Source organism: Leiobunum rupestre, chromosome 3, assembly GCF_980474605.1.
Source record: "Leiobunum rupestre chromosome 3, qqLeiRupe1.1.hap1, whole genome shotgun sequence".
NCBI classification, from domain to species: domain Eukaryota; kingdom Metazoa; phylum Arthropoda; class Arachnida; order Opiliones; family Sclerosomatidae; genus Leiobunum; species Leiobunum rupestre.
Window position 1 is genome coordinate 69,763,952 of NC_143386.1, and position 13,170 is coordinate 69,777,121.

The 13,170-nt window shown below is 40.8% G+C and overlaps 1 long non-coding RNA gene across 1 annotated transcript; it reads right to left on the reverse strand.

Moving 5' to 3' along the window:
- Nucleotides 1-5,853: 5,853 nt before the first annotated feature.
- Nucleotides 5,854-7,199, reverse strand: LOC149954478 (uncharacterized). Its single transcript, XR_016480111.1, has 2 exons — nucleotides 7,016-7,199; nucleotides 5,854-6,179 (listed from the first exon to the last, which is right to left on the reverse strand). It is a non-coding gene; the product is annotated as an uncharacterized LOC149954478 (long non-coding RNA).
- Between the last annotated feature and the right edge of the window lie 5,971 nt (nucleotides 7,200-13,170).

Sequence of the window (13,170 nt, forward strand, 5' to 3'; positions counted from 1 at the left end):
CAAACGCTAGGAAATCATATGGCCCGAACAGCTTTTGTATTGGTTTTCCCACCCGGGTATCCTGAGGGTGGCGGGGGCCACTCTTTAACATAGGATGGTAAATTATATATCAAACGCTAGGAAATCATATGGCCTCAACAGCTTTTGTATTGGTTTGCCCACCCGGATATCCTGAGGGTGGCGGGGGCCACTCTTTAACATAGGATGGTAAATTATATATCAAACGCTAGGAAATCATATGGCCTGAACAGCTTTTGTATTGGTTTGCCCACCCGGGTATCCTGAGGGTGGCGGGGGCCACTCTTTAACAAAGGATGGTAAATTATATATCAAACGCTAGGAAATCATATGGCCTGAACAGCTTTTGTATTGGTTTGCCCACCCGGGTATCCTGAGGGTGGCGGGGGCCACTCTTTAACATAGGATGGTAAACTATATATCAAACGATAGGAAATCATATGGCTCGAACAGCTTCTGTATTGGTTTGCCCACCCGGGTATCCTGAGGGTGGCGGGGGCCACTCTTTAACATAGGATGGTAAATTATATATCAAACGCTAGGAAATCATATGGCCTCAACAGCTTTTGTATTGGTTTGCCCACCCGGGTATCCTGGGGGTGGCGGGGGCCACTCTTTAACATAGGATGGTAAATTATATATCAAACGCTAGGAAATCATATGGCCTGAACAGCTTTTGTATTGGTTTGCCCACCCGGGTATCCTGAGTGTGGCGGGGGCCACTCTTTAACATAGGATGGTAAATTATATATCAAACGCTAGGAAATCATATGGCCTCAACAGCTTTTGTATTGGTTTGCCCACCCGGGGATCCTGAGGGTGGCGGGGGCCACTCTTTAACATAGGATGGTAAATTATATATCAAACGCTAGGAAATCATATGGCCTGAACAGCTTTTGTATTGGTTTGCCCACCCGGGTATCCTGAGGGTGGCGGGGGCCACTCTTTAACATAGGATGGTAAATTATATATCAAACGCTAGGAAATCATATGGCCTGAACAGCTTTTGTATTGGTTTGCCCACCCGGGTATCCTGAGGGTGGCGGGGGCCACTCTTTAACATAGGATGGTAAATTATATATCAAACGCTAGGAAATCACATGGCCTGAACAGCTTTTGTATTGGTTTGCCCACCCGGGTATCCTGAGGGTGGCGGGGGCCACTCTTTAACATAGGATGGTAAATTATATATAAAACGCTAGGAAATCATATGGCCTGAACAGCTTTTGTATTGGTTTGCCCACCCGGGTATCCTGAGGGTGGCGGGGGCCACTCTTTAACATAGGATGGTAAATTATATATCAAACGCTAGGAAATCATATGGCCCGAACAGCTTTTGTATTGGTTTTCCCACCCGGGTATCCTGAGGGTGGCGGGGGCCACTCTTTAACATAGGATGGTAAATTATATATCAAACGCTAGGAAATCATATGGCCTCAACAGCTTTTGTATTGGTTTGCCCACCCGGATATCCTGAGGGTGGCGGGGGCCACTCTTTAACATAGGATGGTAAATTATATATCAAACGCTAGGAAATCATATGGCCTGAACAGCTTTTGTATTGGTTTGCCCACCCGGGTATCCTGAGGGTGGCGGGGGCCACTCTTTAACATAGGATGGTAAATTATATATCAAACGCTAGGAAATCATATGGCCTGAACAGCTTTTGTATTGGTTTGCCCACCCGGGTATCCTGAGGGTGGCGGGGGCCACTCTTTAACATAGGATGGTAAACTATATATCAAACGATAGGAAATCATATGGCTCGAACAGCTTTTGTATTGGTTTGCCCACCCGGGTATCCTGAGGGTGGCGGGGGCCACTCTTTAACATAGGATGGTAAATTATATATCAAACGCTAGGAAATCATATGGCCTCAACAGCTTTTGTATTGGTTTGCCCACCCGGGTATCCTGGGGGTGGCGGGGGCCACTCTTTAACATAGGATGGTAAATTATATATCAAACGCTAGGAAATCATATGGCCCGAACAGCTTTTGTATTGGTTTTCCCACCCGGGTATCCTGAGGGTGGCGGGGGCCACTCTTTAACATAGGATGGTAAATTATATATCAAACGCTAGGAAATCATATGGCCTCAACAGCTTTTGTATTGGTTTGCCCACCCGGGTATCCTGAGGGTGGCGGGGGCCACTCTTTAACATAGGATGGTAAATTATATATCAAACGCTAGGAAATCATATGGCCTGAACAGCTTTTGTATTGGTTTGCCCACCCGGGTATCCTGAGGGTGGCGGGGGCCACTCTTTAACATAGGATGGTAAATTATATATCAAACGCTAGGAAATCATATGGCCTGAACAGCTTTTGTATTGGTTTGCCCACCCGGGTATCCTGAGGGTGGCGGAGGCCACTCTTTAACATAGGATGGTAAATTATATATCAAACGCTAGGAAATCATATGGCCCGAACAGCTTTTGTATTGGTTTTCCCACCCGGGTATCCTGAGGGTGGCGGGGGCCACTCTTTAACATAGGATGGTAAATTATATATCAAACGCTAGGAAATCATATGGCCTCAACAGCTTTTGTATTGGTTTGCCCACCCGGATATCCTGAGGGTGGCGGGGGCCACTCTTTAACATAGGATGGTAAATTATATATCAAACGCTAGGAAATCATATGGCCTGAACAGCTTTTGTATTGGTTTGCCCACCCGGGTACCCTGAGGGTGGCGGGGGCCACTCTTTAACATACGATGGTAAATTATATATCAAACGCTAGGAAATCATATGGCCTGAACAGCTTTTGTATTGGTTTGCCCACCCGGGTATCCTGAGGGTGGCGGGGGCCACTCTTTAACATAGGATGGTAAACTATATATCAAACGATAGGAAATCATATGGCTCGAACAGCTTTTGTATTGGTTTGCCCACCCGGGTATCCTGAGGGTGGCGGGGGCCACTCTTTAACATAGGATGGTAAATTATATATCAAACGCTAGGAAATCATATGGCCTCAACAGCTTTTGTATTGGTTTGCCCACCCGGGTATCCTGGGGGTGGCGGGGGCCACTCTTTAACATAGGATGGTAAATTATATATCAAACGCTAGGAAATCATATGGCCTGAACAGCTTTTGTATTGGTTTGCCCACCCGGGTATCCTGAGGGTGGCGGGGGCCACTCTTTAACATAGGATGGTAAATTATATATCAAACGCTAGGAAATCATATGGCCCGAACAGCTTTTGTATTGGTTTTCCCACCCGGGTATCCTGAGGGTGGCGGGGGCCACTCTTTAACATAGGATGGTAAATTATATATCAAACGCTAGGAAATCATATGGCCTCAACAGCTTTTGTATTGGTTTGCCCACCCGGATATCCTGAGGGTGGCGGGGGCCACTCTTTAACATAGGATGGTAAATTATATATCAAACGCTAGGAAATCATATGGCCTGAACAGCTTTTGTATTGGTTTGCCCACCCGGGTACCCTGAGGGTGGCGGGGGCCACTCTTTAACATACGATGGTAAATTATATATCAAACGCTAGGAAATCATATGGCCTGAACAGCTTTTGTATTGGTTTGCCCACCCGGGTATCCTGAGGGTGGCGGGGGCCACTCTTTAACATAGGATGGTAAACTATATATCAAACGATAGGAAATCATATGGCTCGAACAGCTTTTGTATTGGTTTGCCCACCCGGGTATCCTGAGGGTGGCGGGGGCCACTCTTTAACATAGGATGGTAAATTATATATCAAACGCTAGGAAATCATATGGCCTCAACAGCTTTTGTATTGGTTTGCCCACCCGGGTATCCTGGGGGTGGCGGGGGCCACTCTTTAACATAGGATGGTAAATTATATATCAAACGCTAGGAAATCATATGGCCTGAACAGCTTTTGTATTGGTTTGCCCACCCGGGTATCCTGAGGGTGGCGGGGGCCACTCTTTAACATAGGATGTTTAATTATATATCAAACGCTAGGAAATCATATGGCCTCAACAGCTTTTGTATTGGTTTGCCCACCCGGGTATTCTGAGGGTGGCGGGGGCCACTCTTTAACATAGGATGGTAAATTATATATCAAACGCTAGGAAATCATATGGCCTCAACAGCTTTTGTATTGGTTTGCCCACCCGGGTGTCTTGAGGGTGGCGGGGGCCACTCTTTAACATAGGATGGTAAATTATATATCACACGCTAGGAAATCATATGGCCCGAACAGCTTTTGTATTGGTTTTCCCACCCGGGTATCCTGAGGGTGGCGGGGGCCACTCTTTAACATAGGATGGTAAATTATATATCAAACGCTAGGAAATCATATGGCCTCAACAGTTTTTGTATTGGTTTGCCCACCCGGGTATCCTGAGGGTGGCGGGGGCCACTCTTTAACATAGGATGGTAAATTATATATCAAACGCTAGGAAATCATATGGCCTGAACAGCTTTTGTATTGGTTTGCCCACCCGGGTATCCTGAGGGTGGCGGGGGCCACTCTTTAACATAGGATGGTAAATTATATATCAAACGCTTGGAAATCATATGGCCTGAGCAGCTTTTGTATTGGTTTGCCCACCCGGGTATCCTGAGGGTGGCGGGGGCCACTCTTTAACATAGGATGGTAAATTATATATCAAACGATAGGAAATCATATGGCTCGAACAGCTTTTGTATTGGTTTGCCCACCCGGGTATCCTGAGGGTGGCGGGGGCCACTCTTTAACATAGGATGGTAAATTATATATCAAACGCTAGGAAATCATATGGCCTCAACAGCTTTTGTATTGGTTTGCCCACCCGGGTATCCTGAGGGTGGCGGGGGCCACTCTTTAACATAGGATGGTAAATTATATATCAAACGCTAGGAAATCATATGGCCTGAACAGCTTTTGTATTGGTTTGCCCACCCGGGTATCCTGAGGGTGGCGGGGGCCACTCTTTAACATAGGATGGTAAATTATATATCAAACGCTAGGAAATCATATGGCCTCAACAGCTTTTGTATTGGTTTGCCCACCCGGGTATTCTGAGGGTGGCGGGGGCCACTCTTTAACATAGGATGGTAAATTATATATCAAACGCTAGGAAATCATATGGCCTCAACAGCTTTTGTATTGGTTTGCCCACCCGGGTATCCTGAGGGTGGCGGGGGCCACTCTTTAACATAGGATGGTAAATTATATATCAAACGCTAGGAAATCATATGGCCTGAACAGCTTTTGTATTGGTTTTCCCACCCGGGTATCCTGAGGGTGGCGGGGGCCACTCTTTAACATAGGATGGTAAATTATATATCAAATGCTAGGAAATCATATGGCCTCAACAGCTTTTGTATTGGTTTGCCCACCCGGGTATTCTGAGGGTGAGCGGCACCCACTCTTTAACTTAGATGGCAATTTATATATCAAACGATAATAGATCACGTAGCCTCAACAGTTTTTGTATTAGTTTGCCTACCTGTGTCTATTAAGGGTGTATGGGTTTGCCCACTCGAATACACTGATGTGGAACTAATATTACGGCCTGAGTCGACTTGTTGTTTTGGCCGGACAAACTAGGTGACGAAGCCCGATGGATTTCATAGTTGAGGGGGCAATCGACCCCTGCCCCTCCCCTTTTACCGAAGCCACTACCAGACGTGCCGGGCTGGCTATGCTCACCACTGGGAACCGCCCGCCCCCCCCGGAGAAAGTTTTCTGAAAGAAACACTGTGAACGTTAATCATGCCGTTTTATCTGTGGTTATATTTAACTGCAACTGTACAGCTCACTTTGGGCATTATGTGCAAATCTAAAATGCCAATATTTGAACTAAATAATCAAACAAATTTGATAGCACAATTTATTAACAACTAGCCACTCTGTACACAAAGATAAATATATTTTTTATAAATAGCCAAGACACGTCCAATCTCTTTACCACCATCCGTGTCCGCCTCCGTAGCCGCCTCCGTAGCCGCCATGACCACCGCCACCGTGTCCTTTCACGAGGATAGTCTTATAGCTTTTTGAGACTACTGGCTTGTAGGAGACCTTGTGAACGGGCTTGTACGAGACAACCTTCTTGTAGGACACGTGGTGCACGGGCTTGTAAGAGATATGCTTGACCGGCTTCTTGAATACGTGGTAACTGGGGCCATGATAACCGCAGAGTACTTGAGAAATCAACAGAGTTGTTGCTAGAAGCACGAATAGCTGCGAGAAAGAATATTTTGTTATATTTAAAGAATTTACTTGAAGACTTGAACCATAAATTTATAATTATTTCCTTGAATTCTGAGACGTTATTCCCCAAAAATACACAACTTAAAACATATCACAATCCGGTCCTATGTCTCACTATGACGACGAGACAAAGAGCTACTGTTAATCTTAATTACTTAGTCATTCTAGATTACACTAGGGTGAAACCTCCTACAGTAGAATAACGATGTACAGTTTTTGGTAGACCTTCATGTAACTTGAAAAACCCTAAATTTAAATATCTCCACATTCAACCGTTTTGCCATGGCAACCAAAAATGTTTTGACAACACAAAACGGAAATTTTCCCATTTAATATAACATGGGAATCTGACCAATTTTAAGGGTACCCCCCTGTAAATATTTTAATCAATTTCGAACTTTATCATTATTTTTTATTTATATTTTCTACTTTTAGCAATTTCAAAAATTTATATTTTTTAAAATTGGTCGGTTCCCATGTTATTTTCAAAGGGAAAAATCAATTTTGTGTTGTCAAAAACATTTTTGGTTGCCTATGGAGACCTTTCCCTTTAGGATTTTTCAAGTAACATGAAGGTCTACCTAACCCCCGAGTTTGAACAAAATCGGTGTGTTACAACTCGGGTACTCTCCTTGTAAGTGTGAAATGAGGATTTGAAATACGTCATTGCCCCTACAATTATTACCTAAAATTTTCTATATACTTTAGTGAGAATACCAGTGATAACTTGTTAGAAAGTAAAGATATTTCTTTCCATGTTTTAAAAAAAAACCGCAAAAGTAATCGAAATTTTGAGTCTAACTTACTGTTATCTTCATTTCAAATGTCAGTTTGGCAATCGATAATTAAATTCCTTCGACTCGTAATCACGAAAGATGTAAATATTACAGTTACTTTACTAGGAGTATTCGGATAGACGTGTAGACGATGTTTTAATACTGTTAACTGCGGTGTACCCTTTATATACGAAAGCTAAGATGCGCTGGTGGTATGGGCGGTTGCGTCTTTTGAAAAGGTTATCTGGACCAAAGATTAACTCGCACTTGAGCATTTAGTCGCCTTTTTTCCGCATGGCTGAAGTGGCCAATGGATTTTAACTTGTTAAAATTAACTGACCGTGTAAAAACTTTCGAAATATTAGGAATGCTGACAAAAAGAAGTAGTTTCCCCCGCGGGTGCGGTGTACGAAAGCTTTGGAAAAATGTCATTTTTGACCGCGGCTTTTAATATAATGATTTTCAGGGCGGAAATAGTTTATTTTACTTTCGCTCGTGTCCTATTGAATACCGTTAACTTTTACCGTATTGAAATTAGTTTAATAGTAATGATGTTCTGGACACGCTTTTTAATTTTTATCAGTCTTAATGGTATTTTTTGTTCAGAGGTGTTATATTTTTACGCACTTCGATTAACTCGACTAACTTCATCTTTTAATATGTTAATTAGTGACTTGTTTTACTCGCTGTACCCTTTTGTGAGATTATTAAATTTGCAGCGTTTTTTTTTGTTTTGGGGAAATTTTTGTTACTTAATTTTTATTCCAGTTAGTACGTAATATTTTTTTTGTTTTTTCTGTTTTTTCTGTTTTTTTATTTAAATAAAAAAGACTTTATTTATAACTACACGTTTGTAGTTTTTCAACTTAAAGCAACTTCGACGAAATAATTCTTTAGAAAAATAAATGAAAAGCTCGTTGCCGTTTAGTTTATTCATAAAACGTATCCTGCAGTTCTACCCAAATACTTAACTCAAGTTTATTCAAATTTCTTTATTTTTCTGTACTTGTTGGAGCTTTTACATGGAATGCTAAGATTTTTGAATTTCCGGAATCAATTGGACGTTCTATACGCGAAAGGGAAGTATTTTCTATATCCCTTTTCAAAGAAGTATTCGTATCCAAACGGATAACGTTATTTGCTGGTATCTTCTAAAGACGTTTCGGACGGAAACATGGTGCGTCGGGAAATTCATCCTATAGTAAGTTTCACAAACTAATACTGAAAGAAGGTATGGTCTATAAATGAGTAAATATCTCTAGGCGGTACAATTTTTTAATTTTATATCTTGCAGTAAATGTTGAGGCATGATGAAATGTACACAACCCTCGTTTATTTTAAAAGTAAATTAATTATCTTTGATATTGTTTATGGTCAGTAAAACTAAGTATAGTAAAATTAAGTAAGTATAAAATGTATAATAATGTAATATAATATTGTTTTAAATTCGCTACCTGAGCAAATACAAAATCCCAATTTTGAGAAACATACGATTTTAGTGTTATATCTATAATAATATAATAACGTCATCAACTTTATCGTTGGAAATCGCAAATAGGGAAACGGATTTTGAAAACGTGCAGACTTCCTAGCGCCGTTTGCATGGTAAGCTTTTCAATAACGCGAGGAATGTAAAGATTACGATCCACTAATTGGTGGATCTTAAAATTCATTTTGCGCGTGAAAATACGCCGCCATGTTACGGTATAAAAGTAGCTAAATAAGGCTGCTATACCTCACAATTTTAAGGTACCGTCAATTGCAAAAACGTAATTTTGAAATCGGTCAATTGTACGTTGTCAAGATGTCCTGGAAATATCTAACGATATGTTAAATGTGTTAGGTGTCATACTGCAGCGGTTCCCAATTGTTTTTTTGCTATGGAACCCAAAATAGTCTACCTCATTCTGGCGGAACACCAAATCTTTTTTTTACTTAAAAGACTCTTGACCCAAACAAACTTGATAACATGGCATGGTATCCATTTTGGCCCCCGAGAGTAGTTGCGTATGTACATAGCATCGTCTTCGTTGAATCCGATGGAACTCTTGGGTATCTCCGTCACCACGGGTTGCTGGTTAGGATGACATAGATCTAGTCTTGTTACAATGTTTCTTACAAACATAAGACGGCCGGAGATTTCCCATACGCTAAGGGTGTACGTCCTTGTCTCATCAGAATACGGTTCAGCCTTTGTTCGAGTGATCCTGTCTTGAATGATTGAAAACTGTCATTGAGTATATTAATTTCAGTGCTGTTACCCCCGGACATCTTCTTGTGTGATACGTTTATGGTGCGGACCGTTCTTTCAGCTTGATCATTACTCTGTAGGTGGTACGGCGTGATCGTCATATGATTGATTCCATTCTTAGACGTGAACTCGTTGAATTCCATACTAGTGAAGCATGAATCATTCATTATCAGTGACCAAGGAGCGAATTAGTCCAAAACGGGCGATCTTGGAACGAACGAACAACAATGGCCGTGGACGTGGAGGCTACGACGTCGACCTCTATCCATTTTGAAAAAGAGTCAACGCATATGAAGCGATACTTATTCTCGATCGGGCCGGCGAAGTGAGTACCCTTTTTTACGTTCAGGAGCATTGTTTGGGCATGTTAGGCACTGCTTGCTATAATCAGCTATATCCTTTTCGATACCGGACCACATGGACCTTGCTAGAGATTTCATCCTTATGATACCCTGGTGAGTTTCGAGGAGTTTCTCCATTATGGCCGGTTTTAGGCTCTTCGGAATGACTATTCTTTGTCCGAGCATGAGTAGTCCTTGCACGGTGGATAGTTCATCACATCGCGCGAAGTACGTCTTTGCTTTCGGATCGTCCTGCTCAGTACGCTTCCATCCCTTGACTGTGCAAGACAAGACCCGCCCAAGTAGACTGTCCTCGACCGTTGCTCGTCGAATGTCTTCCACGGAAAGCGGACTGTTATTGATTCTGTCAATGAGCAAGACGTATTCAGTGGGCAGTGGAGGATCTTAATGTTGCACTTGGAGAGGCAAGCGGCTTAGGGCCTCCGCATTTGAATGAAAAGTTCCCTTCTTGTATTTGATTACATAATCATATGTGGATAAACCTACACTCTTAAAAAAAAGGGTTTCTTTTCAAACCTTTAAGGGTGTTTTGTTGCCCCATATTTAACACCTTAACAGGTTTATTAAGGATGTTATTTTACACCTTAAGAAGCAGTTTCCTGCTAGGGTGTTTATTTACACTGTTTGGGGTGCTTATGTCCTCCGTTTTGGTTCCTTTGTTAACAGTTTGTGGTATAAAACTATTCCCTTCAGGGTTATTATCTACTCCCTCTAGGGTACAAGGCTACTTCTTTTAGGGTACCAAACGACTCCCTTAAGGGTGTTACACTACCCCCTTCAGGGTTCTACAATACTCCCTTAAGGGTTCTATAATACTCCCTATAAAGTTTTATAACTACTCCCTTTAAGGTTCTAAACTACTGCCTTAAGGGTGCTACAATACTCCCTTTAAAGTGTTAAAATACTCCTTTTAGGGTACTAAACTACGGCCTTAAGGGAGCTACACCCTTACCAGGTGTTAAATCACTCAATTTACGGGGTAATATAACACCCTTTATACACCTTTTCAGGTTTTTAATTTGGGACAGTAAAAATCCCTTTAGGGCGTTTAAATTAACATTAAAGAGTGTTTTTAGAGATATTACACCCTTAATATACCATTAAAACACCCTTTTTTTTAAGAGTGTAGGGCCCATCTTTGTAGTCTTGACGCCAACATCTGAGGAATGGGTTTCTTTTCCGACAGTAGGCTGACCAATTGTCAGTAACAAGCTTGAAACGCCTCCCAAGAAGATACTCTCATCTTCATCACGCCGTAGATCAGTGACAAGGCCTCTTTCTCCAACTGTGCGTAGTTCTTTTCACCTGTGGATAACGTCCTAGAAGTGAATGAAATGGGTCTCTCTTCGCCATTTACCAGCTGAGAAATGACCACGCCAATGCCAATTGGAGAGGCATCGCACGCCAGCCGGATCTCTTTGCTACACTCTTAAAAATAAAGGCGTTATAAAGGTGTTTAAGGGTGTTATAATGGTTTAAAAGGGGTGTGAAAATGGTGTATAGCCTCTTGTTAAGGAATGAAAAAAATCTCCAAAGGGTGTTATAAAAGAGTGAGATAGGTTTAAACACCATTATTACACCTTTTGTGGGAGTTACAATACACCCTTTAGGGCAAAAGTAAGGTGTTAAAAGAGCATATAATAAAGATGTTTTATCTTATAAAAAGGTGTTTTGGAACACCTTTAAAAGCGCCCTTGTAAAGGATTACCTCTACACCCTATACTACGAATATTGAAACATAAATGGTATTAAAAGCACCTTTTAGGAAGGTGTAGTCACTCTTTTTATACTGTTAAAAACACCCTTTTGAAGATCGAAGTGACGCCCATAAATGATTAAATTACACCGTTTATGTTCTAATTAACACCTTTTAAGATCTGAATTAACACCTCTCGATATCCAACTTAACACCGATTTGTCAAAGTTTTAATACGCCTTTTTAAGAGTTAAATAGCATCTTTAAAGGTGTTAATAGGCCCTTTTGTTAGAGTTAAATAACACCTTTGAAAGTGTTAATACGCCCTTTTTAAGAGTTAAATAGCATCTTTAAAGGTGTTAATAGGCCCTTTTGTTAGAGTTAAATAACACCTTTGAAAGTGTTAATACGCCCTTTTTAAGAGTTAAATAGCATCTTTAAAGGTGTTAATAGGCCCTTTGTTAGAGTTAAATAACACCTTTGAAAGTGTTAATAAGCCCTCTTTAAGAGTTAAATAGCATCTTTAAAGGTGTTAATAGGCCCTTTTGTTAGAGTTAAATAACACCTTTGAAAGTGTTAATACGCCTTTTTAAGAGTTAAAACACATCTTTAAAAGTGTTAATAAGCCCTTTTTAAGAGTGAAATAACGCTTTTAAAAGTGTGAATACACCCTTTTTAAGAGTGAAATAACACTTTTAAAAGTGTGAATACACCCTTTTTAAGAGTTAAATCACACCTTTAAACGTGTTAATACGCCCATTTGTAGAGTTAAATCACACTATAATACTACACGTTTAAGCACAGCGTTAACTAGGGATTTTTCATATTTCTTTATTAACTAAAACATGGTGTAATTGTTACCATTTTACACGGTTAGGGGTAGTTAATCCCAATAAGGGTTTCCTAGAAAGATAACGTTTCTGTCAAAAATGGATTAAATGACAACCAAAAATCGAATAACTGCACATATAACTATCTAGTTTTATAATCTGCATATTCATTAACGCATACCGTGCCAAATGTTTAATTGTATGTTTAAAATATATGTATTTTATTTAAATATATATATTTTGTAAATATTTGTGAATAATTATCTGTTTTTAAATGTTATTGGAATTTCAATTTATCTTATTGTTTAATTGGCTTATTCGTTTAAGCTAGAAGTGTTAAAAGGGTGTAGAGGTAATCCTTTACAAGGGCGCTTTTAAAGGTGTCCCAAAACACCTTTTTATAAGATAAAACATCTTTATTATATGCTCTTTTAACACCTTACTTTTGCCCTAAAGGGTGTAGTGTAACTCCCACAAAAGGTGTAATAATGGTGTTTAAACCTATCTCACTCCTTTATAACACCCTTTGGAAAATTTTTTCATTCCTTAACAAGAGGCTATACACCATTTTCACACCCCTTTCAAACCATTATAACGCCTTTATTTTTAAGAGTGTAGGTTCTTGGGCTCTGAAGCATCAGTGATTGCTGTCATCTTGGTAGTTTGCTTATGGAGACTTTCCCCATCGAGATGATACCCCAGAAAATCAATGGACTCCTTGTCAAAGTCAAATTTCTCCAGATTAAGTTTCAGACCAGAATCGCGGAAAATTTGTTGTAACGAATCCAGCTTCTTCATATGATCAACGGGACATGTTCCACCTAGCAATATATCATCCTGGAACGAAATAACGCTTGGTTGGTTTCTGAGAAGAATCTTCATGTGTTTTTGAAACACTGCTGAAGCAGATGATATACCGTGCGGCAGAAAGTTGCACTGGAATAGCCCCTGTTGAGTATTGATGACCAGAAGATCCTTTGACGACTCGTCCCACTGCAACTGACTATATGCATCTCGCATATCTGACGGTTCGCTGTGACCTTGAT